Source organism: Gymnoscopelus braueri, assembly GCF_963280865.1.
Source record: "Gymnoscopelus braueri genome assembly, chromosome: 20".
Classification (NCBI taxonomy): Eukaryota; Metazoa; Chordata; class Actinopteri; order Myctophiformes; family Myctophidae; genus Gymnoscopelus; species Gymnoscopelus braueri.
This window is the reverse complement of record NC_137622.1, coordinates 17,725,019-17,752,518: the sequence shown is the minus strand read 5'-3', so window position 1 is coordinate 17,752,518 and position 27,500 is coordinate 17,725,019.

Below are 27,500 nucleotides of genomic sequence, written 5' to 3'. Positions count from 1 at the left end.
AGCTGCTGAAAAAGGCCTTTCTGTATCCCTCATTTAGATTTAATATTTCACCGGCATCTCCCCCAAAATCACAACCAGATGTTGTCATCGGCTCCCCTTCCTGTTTCCTGTGTCCAGTTCCCACCAAGCAGTGGAACGTGACACTTTCCTCGGAAAATATAATAAAATCGAGAAGTAATGTGCAGCTATTTCCTTTCATAAATTCTTTGGCCCTCTCTTGCTCGCGCACACTCACGGTCGCACAAAAGTGCGGGTCTCGTGTACATACTGTATATTGTAATGAAAAGCATAGCAGCACATGGCAGTAAATCCACGGCAGACAGCTACCAGTGGGCTTTCATCGTCTACCTGGCCTGGTGAAGATTTATGCCTGGACACAGTGCTCATGCGTGTAATAACTCCTCCCATCCTTTCGGCGGAGCGTGTCCCCCGCTCCAAGATAGATAGCGTCCCTGTGTCTGTGTGCATGCCTCAGGATCCATCAATCGACCCGATACGCCAATAAAAAGAGGCTCACCTGTTGACACAGTGTCCAGGTCTGTACTGTACTGCACCATGGTTACTGCTTGATAGCTTTACGACTCCTCTGTTGTTTTACGTATCATGCTGAAATCCGCATCGGTGTACTATGTGATTAAGTGGTCATAATCAGTGGTCTCACTGGAGGCCAGTCATTCTCACTCTTTATTATTATTCCACCCCAAAATCTTGGAACTCTGTAACTCCCTGATACTTTCACCTAGAAACTTCATTCAAACTTTAAAATGTTAAGCTTTTTTGGGAAGGATAAGAATCTAAATTTATTTTAACCAAGATACTTCATTCAAATTAATGTTTGGCTTGGGATTGATTGGATCTATTAACAAATACAGAAAAAAAAATCTGGTATATACTATGGTGTTGCTAGAGTGGAGCCAGATGGAATTCCAAAATATTTCACACAATTTTGTAAACGATTTACACGTACAACTTACTATAGATACATTTTCAACGATATGCAGGTAATTATCTAAGCTGTGCGATTTACAGTTTTCAAGTTATGACCATTTGTTTGAATCCATGTTGCCACTCTCTGACAGCTAATTAATTGCACCTGTCAAGTTCTCACATCAAGTGACTCAAGAGGGGTTTGTTTGTCACTCACTCACTCATACAGGTACAGCAAACTGTTGGTGTGGCATCTTCTGCAAGACTGTGCTAACAACAAAACAACAACAAGGTGAGGTGATGCGGTGGTGGTCTAGCCTTCTTTGCCACAGTCTCTGTGTGCAAGCGCCGCTGCTGTTATGTTTTTCTTTCTTCCTTTCTCCCTTTCTTCCATGCATGCTTTTTTCTTCCTTTATTTTTTCGTTCCTTAATTCTCTCTTCTTTATTCCTCTCTTTCTTTTAATTCCTTTTTTTACAGTAACTTTTCAACCACTTGTCATACAGAGTTGTGGGTCACCTCACTGGACTCTGTGTTCCTTAGCCCTGGCCCCTTTCCTGATTGATCAGTGTTTGATAATTCATAACCGTGGACATTTGAACTGCTAGTCGGACAGACTTGGAAGTCACCTCATTGACCCTTGTCCTTGTCGATTATTAGTGTAAAGCCCCACCCCTTTACCGATAGAGCGATGTTTAAAAGTTCATAACTTTTGACATAACTTTTGAACTGCTGCTTGTTATACAGATTGGGGGCCATGTCATTGCACTTGGTTGCGAGTCCTTATCCTTCATTAGTGGAACTTAGCTGCACCCCCTTTCGGTATTTAATAGTTCCTTTTTACATACATTTTGAAATGCTCATTTCACTCAGTTGCGTGAGCGTTCTTTTTGTTTATTAGTGTATCTTACTGTTGTGAATATGGTTCAATTGACTGATTAATATTCAGACATCATATGTAAATACAAAATATGAAATATGAATATGAATATGAATTGAGATTGTTCTGCAAGTTACAGGGTCAAATATATTGATTTCCAATATTAATACAAGCAAGGAAACCAACCAAAATGCAGTTGAAAGGAATACAATAATTGAATGGGTACAAAGTAATTAATATTTACCCATGATATTTATCTGGTGTGACTATTTTAGCCATGCCACCTTTCTTGATTGGTCGATGTTTGATAAGTTCAGAACTTTTGAACCACTTGTTCAGACCTTTTGGTTACCTCATTGGATTTGTCTTTTTTCAACTTCCCTTACTTTTAACGTTTAATCAAATGATTTATTTCTTCAGTGTATAATGTTATATGGTTAAATGTCACTCAAACTCTTTAGGTATACTTTGTGAGGTACTTAACTTCCACTCAAATTCTAATCAATGTATTTATGCTTTTAAAAGGTATATCCCACTCACACTGTCTACTAAACATTATTGAAGTATTTTCACAATAACTAATAAAAGAAAATACTTTTAAAGTCACCTTCTACACAAAAGCTATTCTGTTCAACTTTTTGTACTTCATAAGGTACGTTTTTCTCAAATGTTATTTCTACTAAACCTATTTTCTTGTTCTTTTCTTCTTCTAATTCTTTTTTAACTCAGTTAACTCAGTTGCATGTTATGAGCTTAACTGAGAGCCACAAATAAGTAACTTTGTGCTATCATCTGAATATTTACCATCAAAAACAGGCCACTGTTACACATATCTATCCAGGAGTTTATATCTTGAATATAGGCCAAATTCTAAAATCCTTTACGGGCCAACCAGGAAACCTTTCCTCTGTATGGTATCGCTGGGAGAGGCACTGAGGCTCTACAAATCCACCTCTTCCACTACAGCGTTGGATTGTGACATCATGCTCTCTGTTGAAGGAGCAGCTGGATTAGTCCCCCGTGCCGTTGGCCCGGGGTCTTTAGTCAGGAAACTAATTGTGTCTCCTGTCGCTGAGGTTGTGTGTGGTTTCCACATGCCGCTAACGCCTCCACTAAGACCACACTGGACGATCAGCGTGTCAGTGTATGTGTGTGTGTGTGTGTGTGTGTGTGTGTGTGTGTGTGTGTGTGCACATGCATGCAGTTATGGCTTTGAATCATTTATTAGTTTTGTTTAGTGACGAAACCTAATAATGAGTGTAAAGCACAGTACTGTACATTATATATTCTTGCTGCATGCAAATTACGTGTGTTTTTGTATATCTGAAGGAGCAAAAAACGATTGGAATTAATTTCATAAACAAATTCAATCTGTCCTAAACATTAAAATAGGATAAATACTATTATCATTTTTTATTATTATTACTATTATATCCACAGCCTCATCCAATCACATGTGTCTGACCGTAATTTCTGTGTTTTAGAAATGCTTAAAATGCCTAACATGGACGCATGTGTGGAAGGCATCATCATGTGTTTGCTATTAGACCTATCAGATTGCCTTGTGAGAGTGGTGCAGTGCTGAGAAACAGTAAAAGGTGTGAGTGACTAACAGTGCCGAGCGGAGGAGCCGGCTCCCGCGACCACCTGCAGTACTAAATTGGGCAATTAGGGCGGCGAAGTGTTTTCTTAGTGGGTAATACTCTGTAATGAGTTCAACAGTGCAAATCTGCCCAAGGCCCCACCTTCTCCCCTCACAAACCCCCCTCCCATAAAAAAAATACCGCCAGGAGAAAAACACACTCCGCACAAAACCACCGACATCACAACTCACCGGCCCGGTTGCTACGCCTGTCACTCTGTTTAATCTCGCTCTCCTGATTCCCCAGAAAACACAGTCTCTCTCTCTCTCTCTCTCTTTCTCTCTCTCTCTCTCTTTCACTGTCTCTCTCCAGCCTTATGATTCATTGACCAGATCCCCAAAGCTGCAACCAGGTTCTGTAAATCCCCCTCTTCTAATTAAGATTTCTCTCACCCACACGCTCTCGTCGCTCCACCCTCCCCCTCACCTACTCCTCAACCTCCCCCCATCCCCAGCCTTGCCCCCCAACATGGGCTGAAAAGTTCTGCGGCTGACAAGAAATCAATGGAGCCGGGGCGCTGGGGCTCAGGTATTGGATTCCAGGTGGGCCCAGAGGTGCGCGGGCCGGCCCCTGGCTGCCGGGCCGAGCTGTCCGCAGCCGTTAGCCCGCCGCATCTCTGATGTGAAGTCTTTGGCTGCCGGATAAAAATGTCAAGCACTAATAGGTTCCATTGTGATTAGCCGAGATGGAGTTCACAAATCCTCTGTAGAAAATCTGTTAGGAACGATCTTTACAAGGTCTTAGGGTTTGTCCACGCTCCACTCCCCCCCCCCCCCCCGCTCTTCTCCGCCACCCACCACCACCATCCACTCCCCATCCCAACCCTACCCCCCCCCCCCCCACCGCACATCACTTCACCGCCCCCTTCTTATTTTTATTAGCCTCATTCTCCCAGGGAAAAGGGATAGTGGTAATAAATAGATAACTGTTTGAACTTTCCATCAATTGTGTGTTGTTTCGCAGGTTTTACAGAATATTCATGAGGTGCTTGTCTTCTTCATTACCCCAGGTTTCTTTTGTTTTTAAGGGATTACTCTGAACCCCAACAGAAATGATTATCAGCATTCTATTTGTCTCAGAGTTGTACATTTATTCAGGGGCTGAGACTTTTGCCTTTTGAGTTTGAAGGTATCAAACTGAGAGCATTTTTATCTATATATGTTTACCCACCTGGAGATAAGAGCTAGACTCAGGGGATTCCTGAAAACGGTTATTTTAACTGTTAAAACACAGACTCAAACTATGGAGGTACAATCAATCGAGCCAATATAAATATTTTTTGAATGTGTGGCTGAATTATTGTGCAACATCTACTGTATAGAATTTTAAGATAACAGTCTTTTTTTTTTGTATAATTTTTTCAACAATGGTTTTACCCTCTCATTGGCTCTCATTGGTTGTTTTTATTTCACATTACAGTAAAATATTGTGAAAATCCCCAACATTTTGGAAAAGCTTTCTAACACACAGAGAAAGACGCTTAAAATCCTTCTCATTCCATATTGCTGTGGTCCTGTACCTGCTGTAACAGCACAGGTCAGGTGGACTTGTCTTGAGGTCCCAAATGGTCCCTGAGAGTGCTCTTAATAAAGGAAATGAAGGATGACGATTTATAAACAAGTTAACAGCCTCGCGACCGGCCAAGTCGAAGACATTAAAGTCTTTATAGGCAGGCCTTTAGCGGTGGACACCGCAGATGTCAGCTTATATCCTGAGACTGTTAACTGGTCAGTCGGGAGCATGATTCCAGGTCCCTGAGTATCATTTTCTAGAGGAGTTGAGGGTCCAAGTCTGGCTGCAGATGGGAGGCTTGTCATAAGCCACTGAGCGAGGGTCAAAATGAACACCAAACGACCTCTAAATGCCCTGCACCACCAAAAGTTTGCAAAGCAACTCTTTGTCAACATAGACCATAACTTTTGGTGAAAGTCACGCCGGATAAGAGCATTTGCTAAATGCTAATGATGTTGAATGGAAATAATGGAATGGGTATGTACCGCAATAGTATGGCTTGGAATGATTGTACCCTAAGTAATTTGACACCAAATTGGTCTAAGAACACATTCATTTCCATTCTGCTACCAGAGACCTTGTCACCACACCATGCTAATGCGGGCCTGACCTCGCAGACGGCTCCCAGTAATGATTAGAAGGCTGTCATAAATTGCTCACAAATGGTTTTGTCATGTTCCGACTTCATGACTGATTTCTCAGATTAGCTTATTTCAATACCATGCATGTCAAAATCGCTGGTTCACATTATTCAAAACCGTTTCCTTACAACACTGCTCTGGATACTGTGAATATTTGGTTGAATAAAGATGTGGATTCGGGGCTGCTCCCAGGTGGATTATTTCAATCAATACAAGGAGCTTGGTGGTTCTGGTGCCTCTAACTATCCACAATTGCCTTTAAGAACCATGGCCTGACCTGAGCAACGATCCATTCCATAATCACCTTGGACCGACGGATTCTTTTACAGCTGGTAGAGTTTCCCTCCCAAGCTGTTCTGCTTTTAATGAATTTCCTGTCTTACGGCCTCAGAAATGTCAACACTCAATCATAGTGTAATTGAATTTCTAAACCAGTCCAACATTTTTCCTCTTAAAGCACTACCATTAAAACATTCTTTTGTTTGCACTCTTGGAAACTACACTGGGTCTTTATTGTTGGCTATTTCGTAATGTTTCTAACATCTGTTCGAATGAGCTGAGGGGGGAAAAGAAAAAAGCAAAGAGGAACACGAAACCCTGAAGGATATATTGGACGTGCTTGACAGGGGATGGGATAGCCTTGTCCTCCTCATCGTGTGATTGGAATATGCTCGGATTGCAACATGCGTGTTTGCAGGGGAAGATAATCCATTATTGTGACTCAACATTCAGCCAAATATCCAGATAATCACATACAGTACATACAGTGTTTACTGTAGCATTGCTATTATGACATGATCAATGATGATTTAATACATGAAAATATCTGGTATTGAAGCTGTCCCCTTTTCACAGGGAGAGAGAGAGGGAGAGAAAAAAAAGGAGGAATACGTGTACAAGGTATAAAACAATGCACTTTATTAGGCTTTTTTTCACCCCAGTACAGAGCAGACAAAGGAATGTGTGATTGTTCTACATCTACAGTACAGAAACAAGCTCTAATTGCTTGACCAGGCTGATTTGTAGCCAGCGCTGAACAATGCTGAGGTATGCTCCGGACATTTCATTGTCTGAACAAAGGGCTTGTACGGTCGAGCCAATTTAAACACAGTGCAGTGTTAGAAATTGGGATATAAAAATCAGGGAGTAAAACACGACACCTGACACGAGGGTTATTTATGGATTATATTTCTGTATATTTCATTTTATTCTCTTTGTCTAATTGGCACGGCCCTGGCTTGCTCTCTGGCTATAGCGGTGAAACGGGTGACGGGGGGCCTATTCCAACGAGTGGCCCAGTTCCCCGGTTCTCCAGAGACCTCTGAAGAATGAACCTGTCTATGGACAGGCCCATAAAGGCCCCAGTCGAAACCCTCCCCTGTATTTTTTTTTTATATTTCCAGGGCCAGTGTTTTCTGTAAAACCAGGCTCGCTCCTCTGTGGGCACTTATCACCTGTAATGAACAGTGGTGAGGCCTCACCTCACTGCATCATCAAGCTCTGGTTCCTCTCCACTGGCTTTGTATACTACCATCCGGGCCAGCTAGCTAGGCTAGCAGAGCTGTTAGACCGGGCCGGACCCTGTTCTGTTTTCTTTGGCCGGGGCTCAGTCATATCAACTCAACCTTGCGAGGGGAATCAATCACGCGAAAGGTTGCACACAACCTCCTCAATATGAACTAATTTGATTTCTGAGTTATATGGCAATAAATAACTGCCATAAAACAACACTCCTACTTTTTTGCTCTGGACAAAACGCTTATTGTGCCTTCTCTAATTGACTGCAGGTTTTTTGAGAATGTCGGCCATCTGCGCGGTCCTGTAACATTCCACAATGTTTTATTTCTTAATGAAACCAAGAGACTCTGAGCCAAGGCGAAGTGGAGATATTGACAAGTGGGAAGAAAAACAACAAAAAAGATAAAATGCAGTACTGTTGATTTCCTTTCTTATTGCATGTGTCGCATCACTGCTGTTTTTGCCAAGTACTATCAGGTGTTTGGACAGGCTAAAGTAGATTAGGAGGGAAAAAGATTTCTCACAAGGGCCCCCAGGGGTCACTTCAGCATGTGTAACGTGATGTAATTGCAGGCATTAAGTGCAGTGAGGCCCTGGACAATATCCCCCTTTGTGAAGTGAATTAAAGAATATTAGCCAGGGTAGTAGTTCTACCTCCGCCCTCGTCGCTCTAATGGATGGAAAATGGATTGGTTCACGATTTAGGGGGTCATTAGAATACAAAGCTGGTGTTAAAAGGGGCAAGGCACTGGCCTGCGTCCACAATGTACTCTTCTTGCGGCTGTGTTGTGATTCATGTGTGCGTGTCCTCCTCTCTGCCAGAAAACTGGGGGGCTGGGGGCTCACGCCAAAGAGAGAGGGGCAAACGGTGGGTGGGTGGGCACAGAGCGACTGGCAGTGGGTCTGTTTCCTCCCTCCTGGGTGTCCACGCGACACTAATCCTCCCCAGCCACCCACTGATCTGGGGAACCCCTGATCCACGCTTCCTGTTATTACAGCAGCATTAAGGAGAAATACGATGGTTTCCATCTTGTGGCCAAGAGTAATGTGGAGTTAAAGCCACTGAGTAGTGGGACAGGCAGAAGCTGATATTATTTTCCTCCCGGGTTTCCATCCTGTCTGAATGTTTATTTTGATACTTGGTGCGGCTCTGACAGATTACACATATTTGCAAATGAAAGATAATATCATCTTGGTTGTGGGAGTGAATAAGGCCTGTGTGAAGCTACGGCAAGGGGAAGTTAGTGGGCAGCTGAAGGTTATTCAGGTTTTATCCTATCGCAGTGTGTGATCTTGATGGGATATCCAGGGAGACCATGCTGGCAGTCTTGGCTGAAGATCAAAACTACAGTATGGACATGCCACCGCTGTTAACATTTCTCTGTTAATAGAAAGACCTCTACCAAAACACTGTAGGAAGATTTAATGACTGAAGAGAAAAAAGTGAAACACCACCGTCTTAAAGTCGAGCGAGCAACATATTCATGATTACCATGATGGGGACATTGTAATATTTTTTTTATCCCCTGTCATTCTTTTACTGAGGCTCATAAGGGACTGACAAACGTCAATGTTATGCCTCAACTGACGATAAGCCTTTTTCAGAATCAGTGAGAATTACTTTAGTCTCCTAGTACAATATTAATGCACTGTGTGACAATGGCGAAGATACAGGCTTTGATCTCACATAGCAAGTAAAAAAAAAAAAAAATCATGAATAAAGGACAATACAATTACAATTATTTCACATTATTGTTTGTATTTGTTGCAGATAGAACATGGTAACACCAGGTTTAAGGAATTCATTTCTACATCGCCTTTAGATTAAAATGTTATATTTTATTGTGTATACATGTTGTATGTTGATTACAACCCAATATAATTAGAAGTTGTTGTGACAACCCAATATAATTTGAAGTTGTTGTCTAGTGTCTTTTAGGATATCTCCTAACCCAATCACCCAATAAGATAACGTTGACTAAAGTATGCATGCCAAAATAAGTTTCTTGCCAAACACATTCTTTTATATTGACACCAAACAAAACAAAAGGCAGCTTGCCACAGCATCATATAACCAGAGGGTAATTACTGTCGTCCCCGCCAGGCGATGTCATCGACATCATGAATCACACATCAGTCCGCTCCACACGCACGCACGCACGCACGCACGCACGCACGCACGCACACCCATATAGATTATGGTCTCTTTGTCTGCTCTCAGCGATGTGACGGGAACACTTCCAGAGAGCCCAACGTTGGCCGTTCTTCACCGAGGTCCTCCCTGCGATGCTAGCGCTCGTCACTGGGCCTCTTTGTTTGTGACACGCAGGGAAAACATCTTGGTGACATTATCTTCTTCCTGCTTTCAATTAGGACAGACAGTGCATCATAGGGGTCAGGGCGAGGCTGGTTTTCAGGGAGGTCAGGTTTGACTCTGGTTTGACTGCTCTGCGCACTCTGACTCACACACCAACACACTGATGTGGTTTGGGAAATTCTCCTCAGAGGTTACTGATGGTGTGCATGCAAACCTTTTGATATTCTTTGGTCTTACTCGTGCGGAAAGACGCGAGCGTGTAATTACAAAAAGTAGTAGTACTGTAGATAGGATGCTACATAAACCGTTTCCACATTATTATCCTCCCCCCCCCCCACATTTTTTTGCACGTGGAATAGTATTGATTGAAAATAAATAGCAGCATTGGCTTTGTTTTGCAGGCTGCTCTATGCAGAAGTCCTGATGGGATTCTGTACGGGAAGCAGTGCTCATGTTCTGTGCCAAGAACTAAATCCTGGCCAAAAGCCCTGATCACCTGGTACGATATTTATAATTCTGCGAGAGATTGTCCTTGATGGACTCTGAAAAAGGTCTGTTTGCCGTTAAATGTCATTGATGGAGTTCTACTTAGCTTTAAGATTGCCTTTCCTGGGGCCTGGATGCTAAAATAGCGCTTGGCCTCCTGGCGGCAATACATTTCGATCAGTGTCGTCTCCTCCCCGTGGCGTCGGCCATTTTGCCATTTCTAGATCTAATCTTCCCTATTCCATAGAACGCTCTGCCATATTGAGTGCTGGAAACATCTCCCAGAGGAAAGATGTATTTTAGGTCAGCTACATATTTTGCCATCTGTTCTGCTCGACAACTTAAAAGATGTTGAGAGAAAAGGAGAGGAGGTCCAACAGAGAAAAGGGGGTGAGCTGGGGAGGAGGCGCTAACCTGAGTGAGAGGCTCGGTTGAGATGGGAGCGCAGTGGGGCAGGTGGTGCGCTGAAAGAGGCTCATTTCCGCGGGAACCTTTGAGATGTCTCGTGCCAGCGCAGAGCTCAAAGAGGACATTCTGTGCGTGGCCGGGGGGGGTGGGGGGGTGTGGGCTGGGGAGAGGGATATACATTTATCATCCTCACGCTTCCCACAATCCCTTTGAGTGAAACTTGAATGACGCAGGAGGTGGGAAAGTCCCCTGGTGTGCTCCTTAACATGTGTGAGTTATGCAAATGCTTAACTGAACCAGAGCCTGCGTGTTTTCTTCCACCTGGTCAATAAGAGTGAATCTTTAGACTTAGAAAAATGCCAGGGTTCTTGTACAGTGGGCACGAGCGCCATGTCACTGCAGAAGATGGATTGGCCTAACTGACTTCAAACAATTAAATTCAACGTCTGACATCATGAATTGATATTCGCGTGAGTTATAATATGCAGTATAGTAAATATAGGACATAAAAAAAATCGTACTAAATTCCCACACAGGACCTGTAAAATCCACTAAAAATAATAAACCGCTTTTGTAAAGCCCCCATCACCTCTCCATATTGGTCTCCCTGCTGGACTGTGTGACCATCAGGCTCAGTGCATCAACACTATGTATAAAGCATGATTTATACTTAGTCGTGTGCCGGTGTCGTGCACCCAAGATAGCCAAGCTACAAGCTCACGACGAGTCGCACTGCGACGCGCTGTGAAGTTGTAGATTGGATGTTTTCAGCGCGCGACACGGCGTGCAAACCAGGCATAAGGAGAAGACACAGCCACACAAGCCAAGGTTATGGATGGGCTCACTGATGGAGGAGGGGGGGTGGGAAATGAGAAAGAGACAGAGAGAGAGAGAGAGAGAGAGAGAGAGAGAGAGAGAGAGAGAGAGAGAGAGAGAGAGAGAGAGAGAGATCATTAGTGCTTCTGGAGCGAGTTCAAGTCATTTTCATGTACTCTGAGGTTTCAGTGGGAGCCCCGTGAGGGGGCCTCAGCCATGGCCTTCCCTGAAAAAACTGCAGGTGGGGTTTTAACTTCATGCCTCGTCGCCAAGGGCAACGAGGGGGGGGGGGGGGGGTGGGGGGTGCGACACCATATTGTTTTCTCATTCTTCCTTCGAGTGTACGCTGTGGAGAAATGTTTCAAATCGGACTGACGCTTCGCCTGTGATTTATATCACATTTGATGCTAGTTTAATATCAAATACAAATATGTCTTGTTTCAGTATGGTGCAAATGCCGCTCCTGCCGAGAAGGAGATGTGGATGGAGGTTCGGGAGAGGTCAGAAGACTTGGGAATTGAGGGGCCCGCGGCCTAGTTGACAGGGGAAAATATTTTGTAATCTCCAGGGTGCAGCTAGTTCAAATTCAGCACTGCTTTTACTTTCCTCTCAGGACAAGAACTTGGCTTCACTCATGATGACTATTCCAGATGTGCATCTCACTTTTGTGCTCTTTTTTGTAGTCCATTGTGAGTTTTTGAGTACCACAATTAACATCTATAAATCATGTCCCGAATACTTCCCGTTCAATCACAGGGGAATATTCGGGAACAGCCCAATAACTCATTACAAATTGGAGGCTTATAGCAGGCAAAAAGATAAATTGTGTCGTGACAAAGCCCATATAGGATGAGAGTCTCAGCGATTTTAATGACAGCATACTTAGTTAAATTGGGGTAGACAATTAATAAAAAAAAGACAGTCTGTTTCCTTTGGTCTGTTGTCAGAGCTGAATCTCTGTCTCTCTTTGTCATGACAAAATCCATCATGCATAGAATTATTTAGCAGGCCCAATTAGACATCTTCCTTTTTGCATTACAGAACTATTCATAAAACATGTTGACAAGTACTTGTGACAAAAACAACAACTTATTATGTTATATTTTTAGACTTTTTAAGTAGTTGGACCAAATTTCAGAATAATGTAAATAAAGAACTTTGTATAGTTGCCTGGAAAGTCTCAATACTGTACAGTGTACACAACTACATGCAAACATACTTATTGTTTTAGGTAACACAAGGACATGTTTATCCACGTGTTTTATGATGAAACTGAGCAGAATGTTGTGTAGATATATTCCAAGAAGAAATAATGCCATAAATGATAGCCATACCTTAATAATCGTTGTTGCACCTTATGTTATCTGCAGTGGTGTAAAGTAACTAAGTACATTCACTCAAGTACTGTACTTCAGTAAAATGTTGAGGTAGTTTTTACTTTACTGGAGTATTTCCAAATTTCTGTACTTTTACTTCTACTCCACTACATCTCAAAGGCAAATATTGTACTTTTACTCCACTACAATTATTTGAAAACTTTAGTTACTAGTTACTTTGTAGATTTTTATTATTATTACAAAACATACTTTAAGTACATTTTGATACAAATACTTTTGTACTTTTACTCACGTACATTTTTAATTCCGGACAATCACTTTTCTACATTGCAGTATTGATACTTTTACTCAAGTAAAAAAAAATAGCGCTTTTTTCTGCTAATAAGCCGCAAGAAAAGGTCAAAATGCCATGAGTTGCAAGAGAGACATACTGTAGCTGTACACTGTGAGTCCTCTCAGTAAACGTACACTGCAAAGTACAGCACCGTTTCAGTCACAGACCAAGGTTGTTTTCTACCTCACTTCCTGTTCAGGCAGAGCCTTGTGGGAGCCATCTGTTGTCAGCGCGCAAGTCAGTTTCTGCTTGGTAATCGATAAGAAGTCAAGAAAAAAATGAATACTAATTCCTCCGTTGGTTGCCCTTTGACAATATCCAAGGACAAATGAGCCTTGACAACATACATTGGTTTCAGGCTTAAATCAATTCGACTCATCTCCTTTTGAGTAACAAAATAACTTTAAGACCAGGGAATATTAGAAACTTTTTGTCCACGAGGGTAATGGTATGTTCGATAGAATCCGTTTTCGGGGAGGAAAAACTGAATAATCTTAACTTCACAAAATCAGTTATGCATGCCCTCAGACGAAAGAGTTTGTGTAAAAATCTATTTAAAATCAGAGAGAAACTTTAAAAAAAAAGAACAATCCCTAATAATTTTTTTTGTGATAATACTAATTAGCTTAGCTTTGAACCTGAAAGGACGTGGCCATATGTGCATCTATATTTTATGTTACAAGCTTACACTATGTGTGAATTTGCATAAGGAACAGGACAGTTTTTCATTATTGGTGTTATTATCCCCAAGAGACATGAACTGGAAACTTTTGGCAAGGCTGTTTGGCAGAGATACTACATGTGTCTACGTAAGACACTTCACACTCTCCCATCAAGTCTAGGGTAAATAATGTATAGCGTATTGGCTGGTTCTCATTCCCCAAGTCTTTTCCTGTGTGTTGGAACCTGGTGCAATGCTCTCAGGACAGTAAACACGCATCCTCAGTCTGTCTGTATGTCTGCTTAGAGTGGATTACACTCACTGGGGCATGGAGCTTAGCTCTCACTGCTTCTGCTGTCAGTGGCGGCTTGAAAGGCGAATTTGCTCACGGCCAAATGCGAGTTCATCTGATGGGATATTTCTAATGGTAGCATGGGGGAATGAAGAACATATTTATGTACAGTACATGAAGGTGCGCTGCCCATAGTAATGACCGGTTTGGCGGTCTTTTTCCTGTGTATTTTTTGGTGTCTGAATTGTTCAACGAGAAAAACGGGCAAATAATGATGTCAATGTTTTCATCAATATTACCATATTCAGCGTTGCGATTAGGAAATTATTTCGTCATATATCTGCTTTACAAACACATCACGCAGTGGTGAGATTGCAAGGGTAGTCTTTAACCACCTGGAACCTGATTTTATGCATCTCAAATGACACATTAACAAAACTTGCAAATAGTAAACTACTACTAATAGTTCATGTTGATCATTAGTTCGTAGTTAGTAATTAGTTCATTATAGCATATCCTGGGGTGATACATTGAATGTTACCATGGCGCTCAGAGGTAGCATTGGAAAGTAATAAGTACATTTACTCAAGTATTGTACATAAGTAACATTTTTATTTACTTTTACTATTTTTTTTCATTACTTTACACTGAAAAATACTCCACGACATCTCAGAGGTAAATATTGTACTTTTTACTCCACAACAATCATTTGAAAACTCTAGTTACTAGTTAATTAATACAAAACATACATTAACCAATTAATCCCTATTTTACACTTTGTCTATTCGTGTCTCTTTTAAAACGTGAATACTTTTACTTAGCACGGTAGTTTAAGTATATTCTGATGCCAATACTTTTGTACTTTTACTCAAGTAAAAAAATGAATACAGGCCTTTTACTTGCATTTCTTTACATTGTGCTATTGTTACTTTTACTAAAGTAAAACATCTGAGTACCTCTTCCACTACTGCTGAGAGGTCTGATAATTGGTGGTTGTCACTTAACTGCTGAACAGGTGTTTGTGAGGCCCCGCCCACACAGCTGGCCATGTTCATTCTCCACCTGAATCACTAACACCTCTTTCTCATAGACAGGCGGCATAATAAAAAAGTGCATAAAATATACATACTATGTATGTTCACACACGTACGTACGCGCGCGTGTGTGTGTGTGTGTCACACACACACACACACACACACACACACACACACACAAACACCGTTTCATGGATAGCTATTATTTTATGCCTTTATTTGCCTGCATAAATCTGTAAAGCTGTCACATGTGATTTTTTTTGGATTTTTTTATTCTCTGGCTATAATAAAACATTTTCATTAAGTAGAAATTTGTATCCCGCCGCTCGTCTCTCCAAAACGGTCCTCACAACCAACCCTCTCATCATACTGTATCCGACTCCTTCATAAAAAAAAATGAAGAAATACTTAATTTCATCTTTAAGGCCTAATAACATAATTTGCTGCCTTCCCTTCCTTTTCCCTGTGTTACAGCACGCAATGGTGAAGCAAGCCATATTTCACACAGTAAGCCAGCGTGCCACGTCGGTATAGTTCAGCGGGAGTGATAATGGCTTGTTAAGGTAGGGGAAAAAGGAGCGTAACTACACCATCCCTGCTCTCTAATCACTCGCTGTGCTTTGATTAGCTGTGGCAGAGGAATAATGGGTGGCATTTTCCAAGCCCTGTTGGGCAATGGAGGGAAATGATTTAAGGGCGTTACTGCTCCTTCCCCTTCTTTCGTTCTTTTTCATCCCAGCGGTTTTGATCTATTTTTTACTGCCTGTCTCAGTCATTTATCAAAAGCAGAACGGCTAGTAAAGTAATCTGACATTAGTACCCAATGACTAATACCTCAGGAAAGAAAGAGAGAAAGGAGAGGTTTGTCATTTGAATAAATCATGGCTGCATGTGTCCATTAAAAATGTAAAAAAAAAAGAAAAAGAAAAAAAGAAATGCCCCCCCCCCCACCTTGTGTTTCGTTCCGAGGCAAATTGGAGGAGAAGAGTCAGACTTAAGCAGGGCAATGATGTCTTTTATACGTCTTTACATTATGCACAAATGTAGACCATTTTTCCTAAATTAACCCGGTTTGAGCTCCTTCAAGCCTGACCAATGACCGCTGCCTGTCTTCACTTAAACACTTTCAACCTGGCGTTTCTATTGTGGACACGCGCGACGCGTTGTGGGCTTGTAGATCGGCTATTTTCAGCGAAGATATTTACTGTAGAGTAAAAGCAGAGAAGTCAGTAGTATAGTGCCCTGAGGGACACCGGTCAACCAAGTATAGGGTTTAAGTGGTTAAAAAAAGGTGTGCAAGGTGCGGTGAACACAGAACCACGGTCAACTGTCTCCTGACGTCCACTACTAATCCTGCAGCTCCTCAGTCTGTCCACATGCCATTGATCAGTGAGGTCGGAGGGGTGGGGTGGGGGGGTGGGGGGGGGGGGGTGGCTATAGCAATCAGCACTGCCCACCGTGCACTCACAGGGGGATGGCAGGGAAAAGGAAGGGGGATCAGGATGGGGTGGTGGTGTGTGTGTGTGCGCAAGGGGGGGTGGGTTAGAATCTCTTTTGGGGTTTTGAGCGGTCCGGACGGTCAGTCAGCCAGGCAGAGATGGAGGTTGCACCCGCCCCCCCCCCCACACACACACACACACACACACACACACTCAATCCCCCGCTCCCGACCCCGAGACGTCCAATCAGCTACAGGCCAGCGGTCAAACTCTCCGTCTGCATTATGCATGAGAGCATTCAGTCCTCTGAGGGAGAGAGAGAACGAGTCAGCCCCTCTTATAATGTTTACAGATTTTAATGTAGTCGAGGTGTGTGTCTATGAGTGTGCCATTTGTGTGTGTGTGTGTGTGTGTGTGTGTGTGTGTGTGTGTGTGTGTGTGTGTGTGTTCGGCTCTCTCTGCCTCAAGATACCAGTGCTACCATGAATCCGCCTTTGGGCCAATGGACCGTACTGAGAGAAATGTTCATTTTCCTTTTGAGTCACCGTTATGGGGAGCGCTCACAAGAAACATCAACTTCATGTTTATACAATCAGCCTTATTCCAATGGGTTCAAAGATTGATCTTAAATCAGACGTAGTAGCCTTTTATCTGTAGTCCGTAAATATCTTTGTCTACTAGCCTTTGCCTGCTGCAGTTCACTGGCAGTACTTGGAACATTTAACCATTACCAATAACCTATTGACACAGTACATTACTATGTCTTTTGAGACACACAGAGAGAGACAGAGCAAATGCACAAAGCGTTGGCTTCACACCCCACTACACACATGCCAGGGCAACTCAGTAAACATTAGGGACCGTTTAAAAAGCACTTTCCCAAGAATTCCCCTTTGGCAACATAAAGTTCAATTAAGCAAACAACCTCGCTGCTCGTTAACCCCGGCCCATGCCACACATTTGATCGATAAAGCCCATAAAATGGCTGCTAACAAGTGAAGTGGATAGACACACCTTCCTTCCTGGGCCCGGTGCGCTAGCTAGACGCTAGCCGGGGTAAAGCTCCTTTTTCTGGGGAGTGTCTTCCAGCACCTCTTGAGTCCTACAGAGGCTTTATTGTTAATGTGTGCATTAGTGGGAAGGAGCAGAGTCTCACCGGACCCCGGCACTTCTCCAACTTAATTATTAAGAGGGGGAGACTAATGAACTGTAGGATTACAGAGGTGATAATCACTGTCTTGGTAGGTGCATTAAGTCTCGCTCTGTGTCATTACGCTCAGAGGCTGGGAGTCGAGGAGAGGAGCGGGGAGATGAGAATAGAGGAGGGAAGGACACTGTATGCTATCGGGAAGGCACTGAAGGTAAAGACATTGGATTTCTTTTAAAGGAGCACCCAACGCAACGGGTATTTCACTCGGATGGATGGATTTCACATGCATTTTACTTCTCGTTCATTTTTTTTTCTTCATAATTAACAAACATAGCTTCTTTGTATTTATTTTAAAAGAATTGTATTCAAGTATTCAACTTTTTTAATTTTTAGGAAGCAGCATTGTCTGATTTTACCTGTCTTTGGAGCAAAGTAAAATGTACTGTATTTATTCCTGTGATTGTAAAATCTCATTGCCTTGTCCTTATTGACTGTTGGCCAGAAAAATATTCAGTATGCTGGCTTGTCACTGTGCAGCATGCGGGTGCACATCTTATTTTGTAAATTTTCTATTTACATTAGGTTTTCATAAGGTTTCCCTGTGTGTTTTCCTATTTACATTGGGCCTATGTCTTCTCTACATAAAAGCCAGTGTGTGTGCACAGCGGCTCCACTTCTTATTTGTGTTTTATTCAACGTTCTGTCAGACGGGGGGTGGGCCCTCTTTGGGGGCCTGACATTTCAGCAGTGTGTGTATTTCGGCCCCTGTGACTTCCGCACACAACTTCCCACGATGCCTCACTCCACTCCCGCCCTCCAGGGAGCCGCTCAGGTCTCATTTACCCATGATCCCGTACTGACGCTCTCCCAGTCGGACGCCATGGAGCCCAACGTTTTTTTGATGTCCAGAGGGGCAGGGTCCGATTTATCATCTTTTAAAGTGACGCCTCCCATTTATCACTCGGGTTTTAGTCGCGCAACACCCGCACAAACGAGCTTCATTAGGTGTATATTGGGGCTATAAGTATGCTCCTAATTAAATTCAAACACACTGTGCACCCGACCAGAGACACAATTATATTATATGCACACAACATGATGAAGTATTCCTCTCTCCCCTTTCATTCCGTGTTAAAAGAGCATCTGAACATGCAAATATTTGCATGTCGTTGACCCTACAGCGATTCAAAGCTCACAGCACGAGCACCCAAAGTCTGTTTGATAGTGTTAATTTGGCTTGTGAATAATAAAGTAGCTGATCTTCTGTAGCTTCTCTCTGCAATTAAGCAAAGCAAGGTCTCCCTGCTTGGACCTTAGTGCAGCCTAATGACGTGAATATCTTATTAGAGAGGAAATGCAAACCAAGATGCACACCTATCGAGAAGGGTCAAAATATAAATGTTAAATGTTAAGAAGTGTTTTCCTACGTTTCCTTTGGCGAGCTCAGTTGTTGTTTGCAAGCGAAGCTCTCCGAGGTATATTTGACTCAGAAAATCTATCAGGTTTCAAATCACTACACTTGCTGAAAGGACTCTCAGAGCTAACCTTCCCAAGACACCTCGGCAGAACTGGAGCCATGCGCGTTAGCTTCTGGCCGGGACTTACTGACAAACCGCTGGGTGCGATAAAGACATTTCCCGTAAAGGTCAGTAAAGAAAACAAACAAAGCGAAGCGGAAAAAAAGGGGACGATATAGAACCTTTGTGTGTCATTTAACGGAACCCTGAACTCAACCCAAGAGCTGACGCAAGTCTAATGGCTTCTTTTTCACTTTACACAGAGGAGAGTTCAGTGCCCAAATTTGTGATCGGGGGACGCAAGCGGTTGCGCTGCGGATCCGACACACGTCTGACGGCGCACAGACCCGGGGAAAAACGCCATCGGATCTGAACGGTCACAGATGTCACGCTTAGACCCAGGCGGCCGTTCCCCTCTGTCTATTTTTCCACTCCATTTCCTTCTTTTACTGCTGTGGTCCAGGCACGTCCCCCAGAACATCCTCAGCAGAGCTGGGCCTACCCAGCATGGTGCCAGGGGCGGGAAGGACTGGGCTGAAGCTGGAAATGGGTTGTGAAAATGGAGCCTCCGGGCCCTGCAGGGAACACTGCAGGGTGAGCAAACCTCCAACACCTGCGAAAAGGGGGAGGGGGAGGGTCCTTTTGTCTGGCATGGCTGTGCTGGTCAGTTTAAATCTACGTACGCACAAACATATACATGCACATGCAAGCCTGTGCGTGCACGCACACACACACAGATGCACTCAAAACCATTGCCAAGACCACCAACACCAGCATCGAAACCAACAGCGCCCCCTGGGCATACCCAGCCCATTGAAGACATCTGTGCATATCCAATGAGTAGATAAATCATCTCAGCAGAAGAATGTTGATAAATGAGCTGTTCAGTTCTAGCGGCCCTGGCTGCTGTGTTCCAACACCCCAGTGGTCAGGACCCTGAAGCTCACCGTTACCAACACACAACCACGCATCACAGGGTTGGCTGACAACATTAAACGCATAACCCTGCCATCACTTTGATTTACTGTAAAAATCACAATTTACTTTTTACGGGGGAAACCCATCAGAGAACGATACATACTGTAAAGGGCCGCGACTCGATCGCAAGCCAGTGTTATAAGTCTAGGAGTACTGTATCTTTTGACAGAGATCATATTCACGGCGACGCCATGAATACAGTGCGCCGGCACTGTATTCCAGGGCTTGCCCGCTGGTAATCTCAGGCTGGCTCACGTTACACTTATATAGGCTTTCTGTGATTGGCCTTCTCGCTCTTCCTTTTTTTAAGTGTAAGGTCAAGCCTTTGCCGCCGAGGGTCCTGTTTGGCCATTGATCTGTGCCGGGGCTGATGCGGTCATCTTGATGACTGATGTTTTCATTGGCGTGCAGCGAAACCTTTCGCGCTGCTTGGCTTGCACTCAGGCACCCGTCAAAGTGTTCTTGACTTAGGCGAGAGATAAAGTTGTAGCACTTACTCAAGGCTGCTGATTTGCAGAACTCGAGTAACTGAAAAACAGGACACAGAAATACACATGCTATTTTAAATCCTATACGCTCACAAGCGTTGCTGTTGTGTTTGGCAACATTTTGATTCTGGAGGCATAAATGTCTATTATGAAGTCGAGTCAATTAATATTAATAAGGCACACCACTGCTCTACTGAACTTAAAGGACAGATTTATAATAATAATAATACTATTAATAACTAGAAAAAGTGCTCCTCGGAGCACAGGTCTCCGCCAGGTCAGGTACGTTATTGTGGCCTCCTGGTGGCGCTATAATAGGCCAATGTGAAAAGGGTGCCATTTATTCTTAGGTCGTTCACGGCAATCGGACACTGCATTTATGATTTCAGGCATTTTGTTCCAAAAATGTGTTTTGCTATATTAGACCTGCTGGTGGCGCTATAACAGGCCAATGTTAAAAAGGGTGGCATTTCTTCCTTGGCCTAGTGGGAATGTGTTTGTGAAATTTCACGGAAATCGCAAGCTGCGTTCATGATTTGAGGCATTTTGTTCAAAACAGACCAATCCTGCAAATTTTGGAAGCAAACCTTAGCCAATGAGGATGGAATATGGGAAATCGGACAGATCTGTGTTGATCACATGACTATAGAGATACTGTGTACCGATTTGCATGACGTTTGGATAAAATATGTAGGAGTAATGTAAAAAAAATGGTTTTGCACAAATCGGTCTCCAGGTGGCGCTATAACAGGCCCATGTGAAAAATTTGAGCCAGAGGTTCCGAATTGGCAGTGTGTGTGCACAGTTTCGCAGCGACCGGGCCAACGGTGCCAGAGATTAGCTGGTAACACACGGACAGGACGGACGGACACACACACGGACACACACACACACACACGGACGGACGGAGGGTAAAACATACTCTCTCGCCATGCCTTTCGGCCTGGCGGAGACAATAATAATACTGTAATAAGAGAACAAGCTGAGGTCAATACCCATACTTGCGTATGAGTAAACTTGGTTATCGAGCAAATTACATAAAATATCTTTAATATTAATGTTCTATACAAAAAAAGTATTGCCAGTCCAAGGCTAATTCAAACGGTCAGAAATACCACAGTGACTCATACTAGCCATGTAATTGTCCAGACGGATTTCCTCACACACACACACGGACGGACGGAGGGTAAAACATACTCTCTCGCCACGCCTTTCGGCCTGGCGGGGACAATAATAATACTGTAATAAGAGAACAAGCTGAGGTCAATACCCATACTTGCGTATGAGTAAACTTGGTTATCGAGCAAATTACATAAAATATCTTTAATATTAATGTTCTATACAAAAAATGTATTGCCAGTCCAAGGCTAATTCAAACGGTCAGAAATACCACAGTGACTCATACTAGCCATGTAATTGTCCAGACGGATTTCCTGCACACTGTGATGTGTAGTGATGAACTACATGTGACCAGCTCAGCTCAGCTCAGCTCAGCCGAGCTGGCCTGGGTTGAGGTGGTCTGCCACTCTGCCGCTCTGCAATGCCATGCTGTGAGTCTGTCTGGCCACGTGGGACCTGACAATGTCTTCGACAGCTTGCTATGGTAATCACGTCATAATGTTATTTAGATCAATAGATCCACCAGAGCCCCTGCAATCCCACCCCCTTCCCCCAAGTGCTTCTAAGGTCAGGAGCAGTGGGGGTGACGGGTTACATTTGCAACACATGGCGACGCTGGGCGTCCCCTTGGAATGGGAGGCGACCTCCTCTCTGTCGACACTTCCTGGTCGCGGTGACCCCCCCCACCCCCCACAGCCCCATGCCATGCACCACAGCGCTCTGGCCTTTCCCCCGCTAGTCCGTCAAAGACCAACAGACTGACAGCAAGTCCCACACCCCCACGGCTGGTTTCAGAGACATGACTGTCCTTTCTGTAGCCGCTGCCTCTGTTGTCAGCTGGTTGGAAATCACTTGGACTTATTCTCTGAACCCCTCCTCTGTGTAGTGCTGAATAAAATGGCAGTTCAGTACAATGTACTGAATGCCATATACAAACGTATGCTCTTATATTTGTGGTAGGAAATATTGTGGTGAAAAGTTAAATAGAATACCCCCCCCAACTAACAAACACTGAAATATACTGTACAAAATATGTTGAGTTTCATTTAAAAAAGAAGAAAAAAACCTTTCCTCTTTGGAAAAGGATTTGTGCTGAGGTTGCTTCAGTTTGAGCGCCATGCACAGTTGGATGAGAGTTATTGACTTGTCTCCTCATACTAATAGTCATTCTGTTTAAATTGGCAGAGTTTAACAGGCTAAGATGAATATGTTTTCTATGGCAGGGGAAATGAGCTGGATGCATTACTGAATTTTTTATGGCCAAGCGGTAGGTAAACATTTCGTTCAGCTGTTCAATTCATCTATACGGAGATCTGTATCTATTGGTCCACAGCAGGGTTTATTAGCTTTACTCTTTGGTGACAGAAATATTCTTGTTATAATTAAGACTTTATTAACTGATCTGAGAAACTGGAGAAACTCTAAAATTATACTCTCATGCATGTGGAGGGAAAATACATTTTGTGGGAACTCTGGGTTTGAGTATGTGTGTATATGTACTGTAGGCGTGTAGATACATGTTATTAAATGCTGTATTATAAGTGTAAGCAGACTACTGTATTAGTGTCAGAATATAGCAGTGATATAGCCAATAAGGAGACCTCTAGAGGTGTGTGTTCTGTGTAAACCACATCCCTGAGAGGGATTTGGTTTAAGTCTGGTTCATGTTGCGGTAGGAAAGAACAGCTGATGTTAAATTGTTGTACATGGACCCGACCGTGTGCGGTGCAATTAAAATGATTGTACATGGACCTGTCCGTGTATGGTGCAGTTCATATTTATTTGTTTCACACCTTGCTTTGAGTTGCAGATTTATAAATTTTTTATGCCACAAATGCACATGCTGTACATCGGCACATTTGTTCACACACACACACACGCACGCACGCACGCACGCACGCACGCACGCACGCACACACACACACAAACACTGCAAAGACACTGTACTGTATGCATACGTTATATTATGAACACATACACCAAAAACAACACCATTAGGACGTTTCTACCGAAACACTGTCCTGAAGAAGCTGAATCTGGCCTCCCTATTTTCTATGGCGTGCACATGTGCACGCGCACACACGCATGCACGTGACACACACACACACACACATACACACGCACTCATGGTGGAAAAAAAAGAACTGCACACACAAAAGACCTGCGCATATACACGAACACCTTCCCTGTGCACGACAGCACACACCTTCCTCACACTTGTTTAGCCTCCCGCGAGACCCATAGGAGTTCTCAGTACTCTGCAGCCTCCCAAGACAATACAGTTCACCAGGTGTTGTCTGCAACAGGCAATTAGTAGAATAGGTGTAGCTGTCAATCACCCGGGCTGGAAGATTAGCTGCTTGGCCGTAATTAGCGGGTTAGAGGCTTCTTGGCCCAGAGGATAAAGGCTTTGCCAATAATGGGCCCTGGGGTATTAATTACTGAAGGTCGAAGCTGCCGAAAAGGCCAGGATCTTAGCAGCAGCGCACGTTAGATGATTGTTTAAATTTCAAAAATAATACTGGTCTGACAGTTGTTAGTGTCCCGAGGGGCTGTGGGTACAAGGTAGTCGAGGTAATTAGTTTGAAGAGGGAAAGGGCATGGTTACAGGCATGTTTGTGAAGAGCAAGGGAGGAGAGACGGGAGAGCAACGGAGAGAGAGAGAGAGAGAGAGAGAGAGAGAGAGAGAGAGAGAGAGAGAGAGAGAGAGAGAGAGAGAGAAATATAGAGGGAGGGAGATAGAGAAGAGACAGGGAGAAATATTGAGAGGGAGGGGGAGAGGGAGAGAAATGCGAAAAGCGAGGGAGGCGGTTGCATGGTTCGAAAGAATAAATGCCTAGTGGAGGGAGACAGACAGACAGATAGAGAGAGGGGGGGGGGCAGAGAGAGGGAGAGAGAGAGAGAGAGGCATCATCAGGAGAAAAATCTGAGGAAACATACAAAATGTTCCTGCTGAAATAAAGGAGACAACATGTTTCTCCTCTCTCCTCCCCGTGATTCTCCCTCACCATCCTGACAATGCAGAATGCAGCGCTCATCACAACCTATCTTCGTCGTTTATGTGCAAAAGGCGGCTTGTGTGCACTCGTGTGTGCGCACGCTCGTGTGCGTGCGTGCGTGCATGGTGGGTGGGGGGGGGGTCAAGTGTTTTTCTCAGTGTGTGTGTGGCAGAGGGTTGAGGGGCACCCAGTCAGGCAGGGGGTGGGCAGCACTTATTAAAGTACTAAAGATGGCTATGGCAGATGCTGCGAGGAGCCTGGAAAACAAAAGGAACGACTCACCTTATGTCACTTATGGGAAAGAGGGAGAGAGAGAGAGAGAGAGAGAGAGAGAGAGAGAGAGAGAGAGAGAGAGAGAGAGAGAGAGAGAGAGCAGGGGGCGGGGGGCTGGTGGGAGGTGAAGATAACATGATTGAGGGAGATGTAACAGTAGGATGCAGAAAGATGGAGGAAGACGGAGATAAAGATATGTAAAAAAAAAAGAGAGAGAGAGAGAGATAAAGGAAGAAGGACAGAGAAAGAGATGGAGGGAGGTAGTAAGAGAGGGCAGATGCCAGGGAGCTAGAGGCAGGCTGGCTGCATGGTGGTGGACCCAGGTTCAGCCAGAGTTCACGCTGAGCCAGGTGATAAAGTGGACCTGCCACCCGCTTACAGGACCCCCGAGGCCCCAGGGGCTGGCCCTCTCTCTGCCTGCTCGTAAAGGCTGCAGCGTTCGCTACGTTTACCCACAAACCCCACCGTACCCCCCTCCCCCCCCCCCACACACACACACACACACACACACACACACACACTGTACACAGCGCTCGTGTTTAGAGCCCTGAGACAACGACCTTCCCATTTGGTATTCAAAATAAGGGTGGAGGACCTAAACGAGGCCCGCTACTGTACCGACGCCACTGAGGCTTGTCAGAGTCAAGCTCCGTTTGAACGATGATCCCTTCATGGTGTCTCCCTCGATGTGAGGCGTTATACTGTAGGAAATGTGATCGGACAGGAGGGATCATGGAAAACATAACCATAACTTTATAAATGCAACAGCAGGTGATGTTCTTTTACCGTTTACCGTCTGATATTGATATCATCATCTGACACTGGATATTTCCTCTGGCTACAGAACGTGCTGTAGGGGAATTTCTCAAATCTAAGGAAATGGCAACAAGGGGCAAAACTGTTTTACCGCGTAAAAAATTGGTCACAACTGTGTTTAATATCAGCACTGTAGACTAAAATGCAATGATTGAATAATGACAGAATAGTCTAAATAAACATTGGGATTTATCATAGTGCCTATTCTGCAATTTACTACACCCGGAAATACTGTACAATTTTTATATCAAATCAAACAGTTTTTTTATGTGACCCACACACCGACCCACGCAGAGCTCCCTCAGCTCTTAATTGATCAGTTCTTTATGCATGTACGGTATGTATGGATTTATGTAGTTTCAATCGCGGGGGTGGTGGGGGGGAGGGGAGAGGACTACAAATAAAGCACTGAATAAATACGTGCTTGTTTAACTTTTGCTACATTCCTGTAATAAAGTCCCAGTGCCTTGCAACAAGACCATTTTCACTTGGACCAGCAGAGGGCAAACTACCGTACCGAGCTGCCCTCTTTCTGTGGGTCTCTGCTCTCCCATCAGTCTCTCTCTGTGTCTGTCTGCCTGTATGTCTGTCCGTCCGTCCCTATCTTGGGCCTTGTCTGTTTGTCTGTCTGTCCCTCTCCCTGGCCCCATCTGCCTGTCTGCAGTGTCTGTGTCCCCCTCCCAGGGCAGCCTGCCGCTGGCCAACATAAATCTGCCCTCATGTAAAACTCTGCACCTGTGGCTCCCGGCAGGTCCTGAACTGAGGGTTACAATAAACATGTCAGTCTGCTCCCTAATCCGTCCCACGTTCTTTATCTGGACCAATTATACTGCCACCATAAATAAAAATAAAACACCCCCTGCACGTATATGCTGGGAGGAGCCAGGGCTCATTTGTGTGCGTGTGTGTGTGTGTGTGTGTGTGTGTGTGTGTGTGTGTGTGTGTGCGTGTGCGTGTGCGTGTGCGTGTGTGTGTGCGTGTGTTAGTGGGGGGTGGGGTCGAGGGAGATCGGGGGAGAGGGGGCAGTAGGGGGGGGGGCGGGGGGACCAGGGTCGCACGCAGCTCAGACTGGAGGCCATCAGTTACTGTAGATGTGTGTGTGTGGGGTTGAACCCAATGCTGAAATCACTGGCATGGGAGACAAAGAGAGTCATGTTTTGGAGGCGCAGAATTTATCATTTTTATTTAGACAGTTATCTAGTCCAAGGGGTTTATGCTCTGTCTCTCTCTCTCTCTCTGGTTTGTTTTTCAGATGACTCCCTCTCTCCTGTAAGTGGAGTAACAGAGCTGTGTAGTTCAGATAAGGGGATATCCTGTGTGTGTTGACATGTTAGGGAATACAGTATGTAAAATGGGCTTTGCATGTGTTCCTCCTCCTGTATAGCATTTGCGCAGACACAACACACAGGCTATATAGGCTGTGTGTCATAAAGACCATAGGAACGAGTTATGACTGCTACTTTTAACTGACTGCAGCACTGCAGTAATAATGAACTTCATGTAATATGGAACAGGTAAAAAAGAAAGAAAAATAACTAAAGCTCCTTATTAACCTTTGACCCTAAACCCCACTTAAATTTAATGTGAAAAGGCAGAAAAGGAAAAATGAATTAACTATAAACTCACGGAAATTAAATTCAGTAATACTTTTAAGAGCGTTTCTTAATAATGTGCGCTAAAGCCCCTCAAAAATGTGCAGGTGGCTCATGCATTGCACTCATAAAGACTTCATTACTGGCAAATAAAATGCTTAAATAAATCTCTTTAAATATACATGCTTTGCAGCAGGCTGAATGCCTGTCTGTGATATTGGTTCCAGTGCTCTTGAAATCTGGTCTTTTAATCCACCTTGCTTTACACACTCATTTCATCCAGCGTTGTTTATTCCATTTCAGTCTCGTTAAAAGATTGTTGATA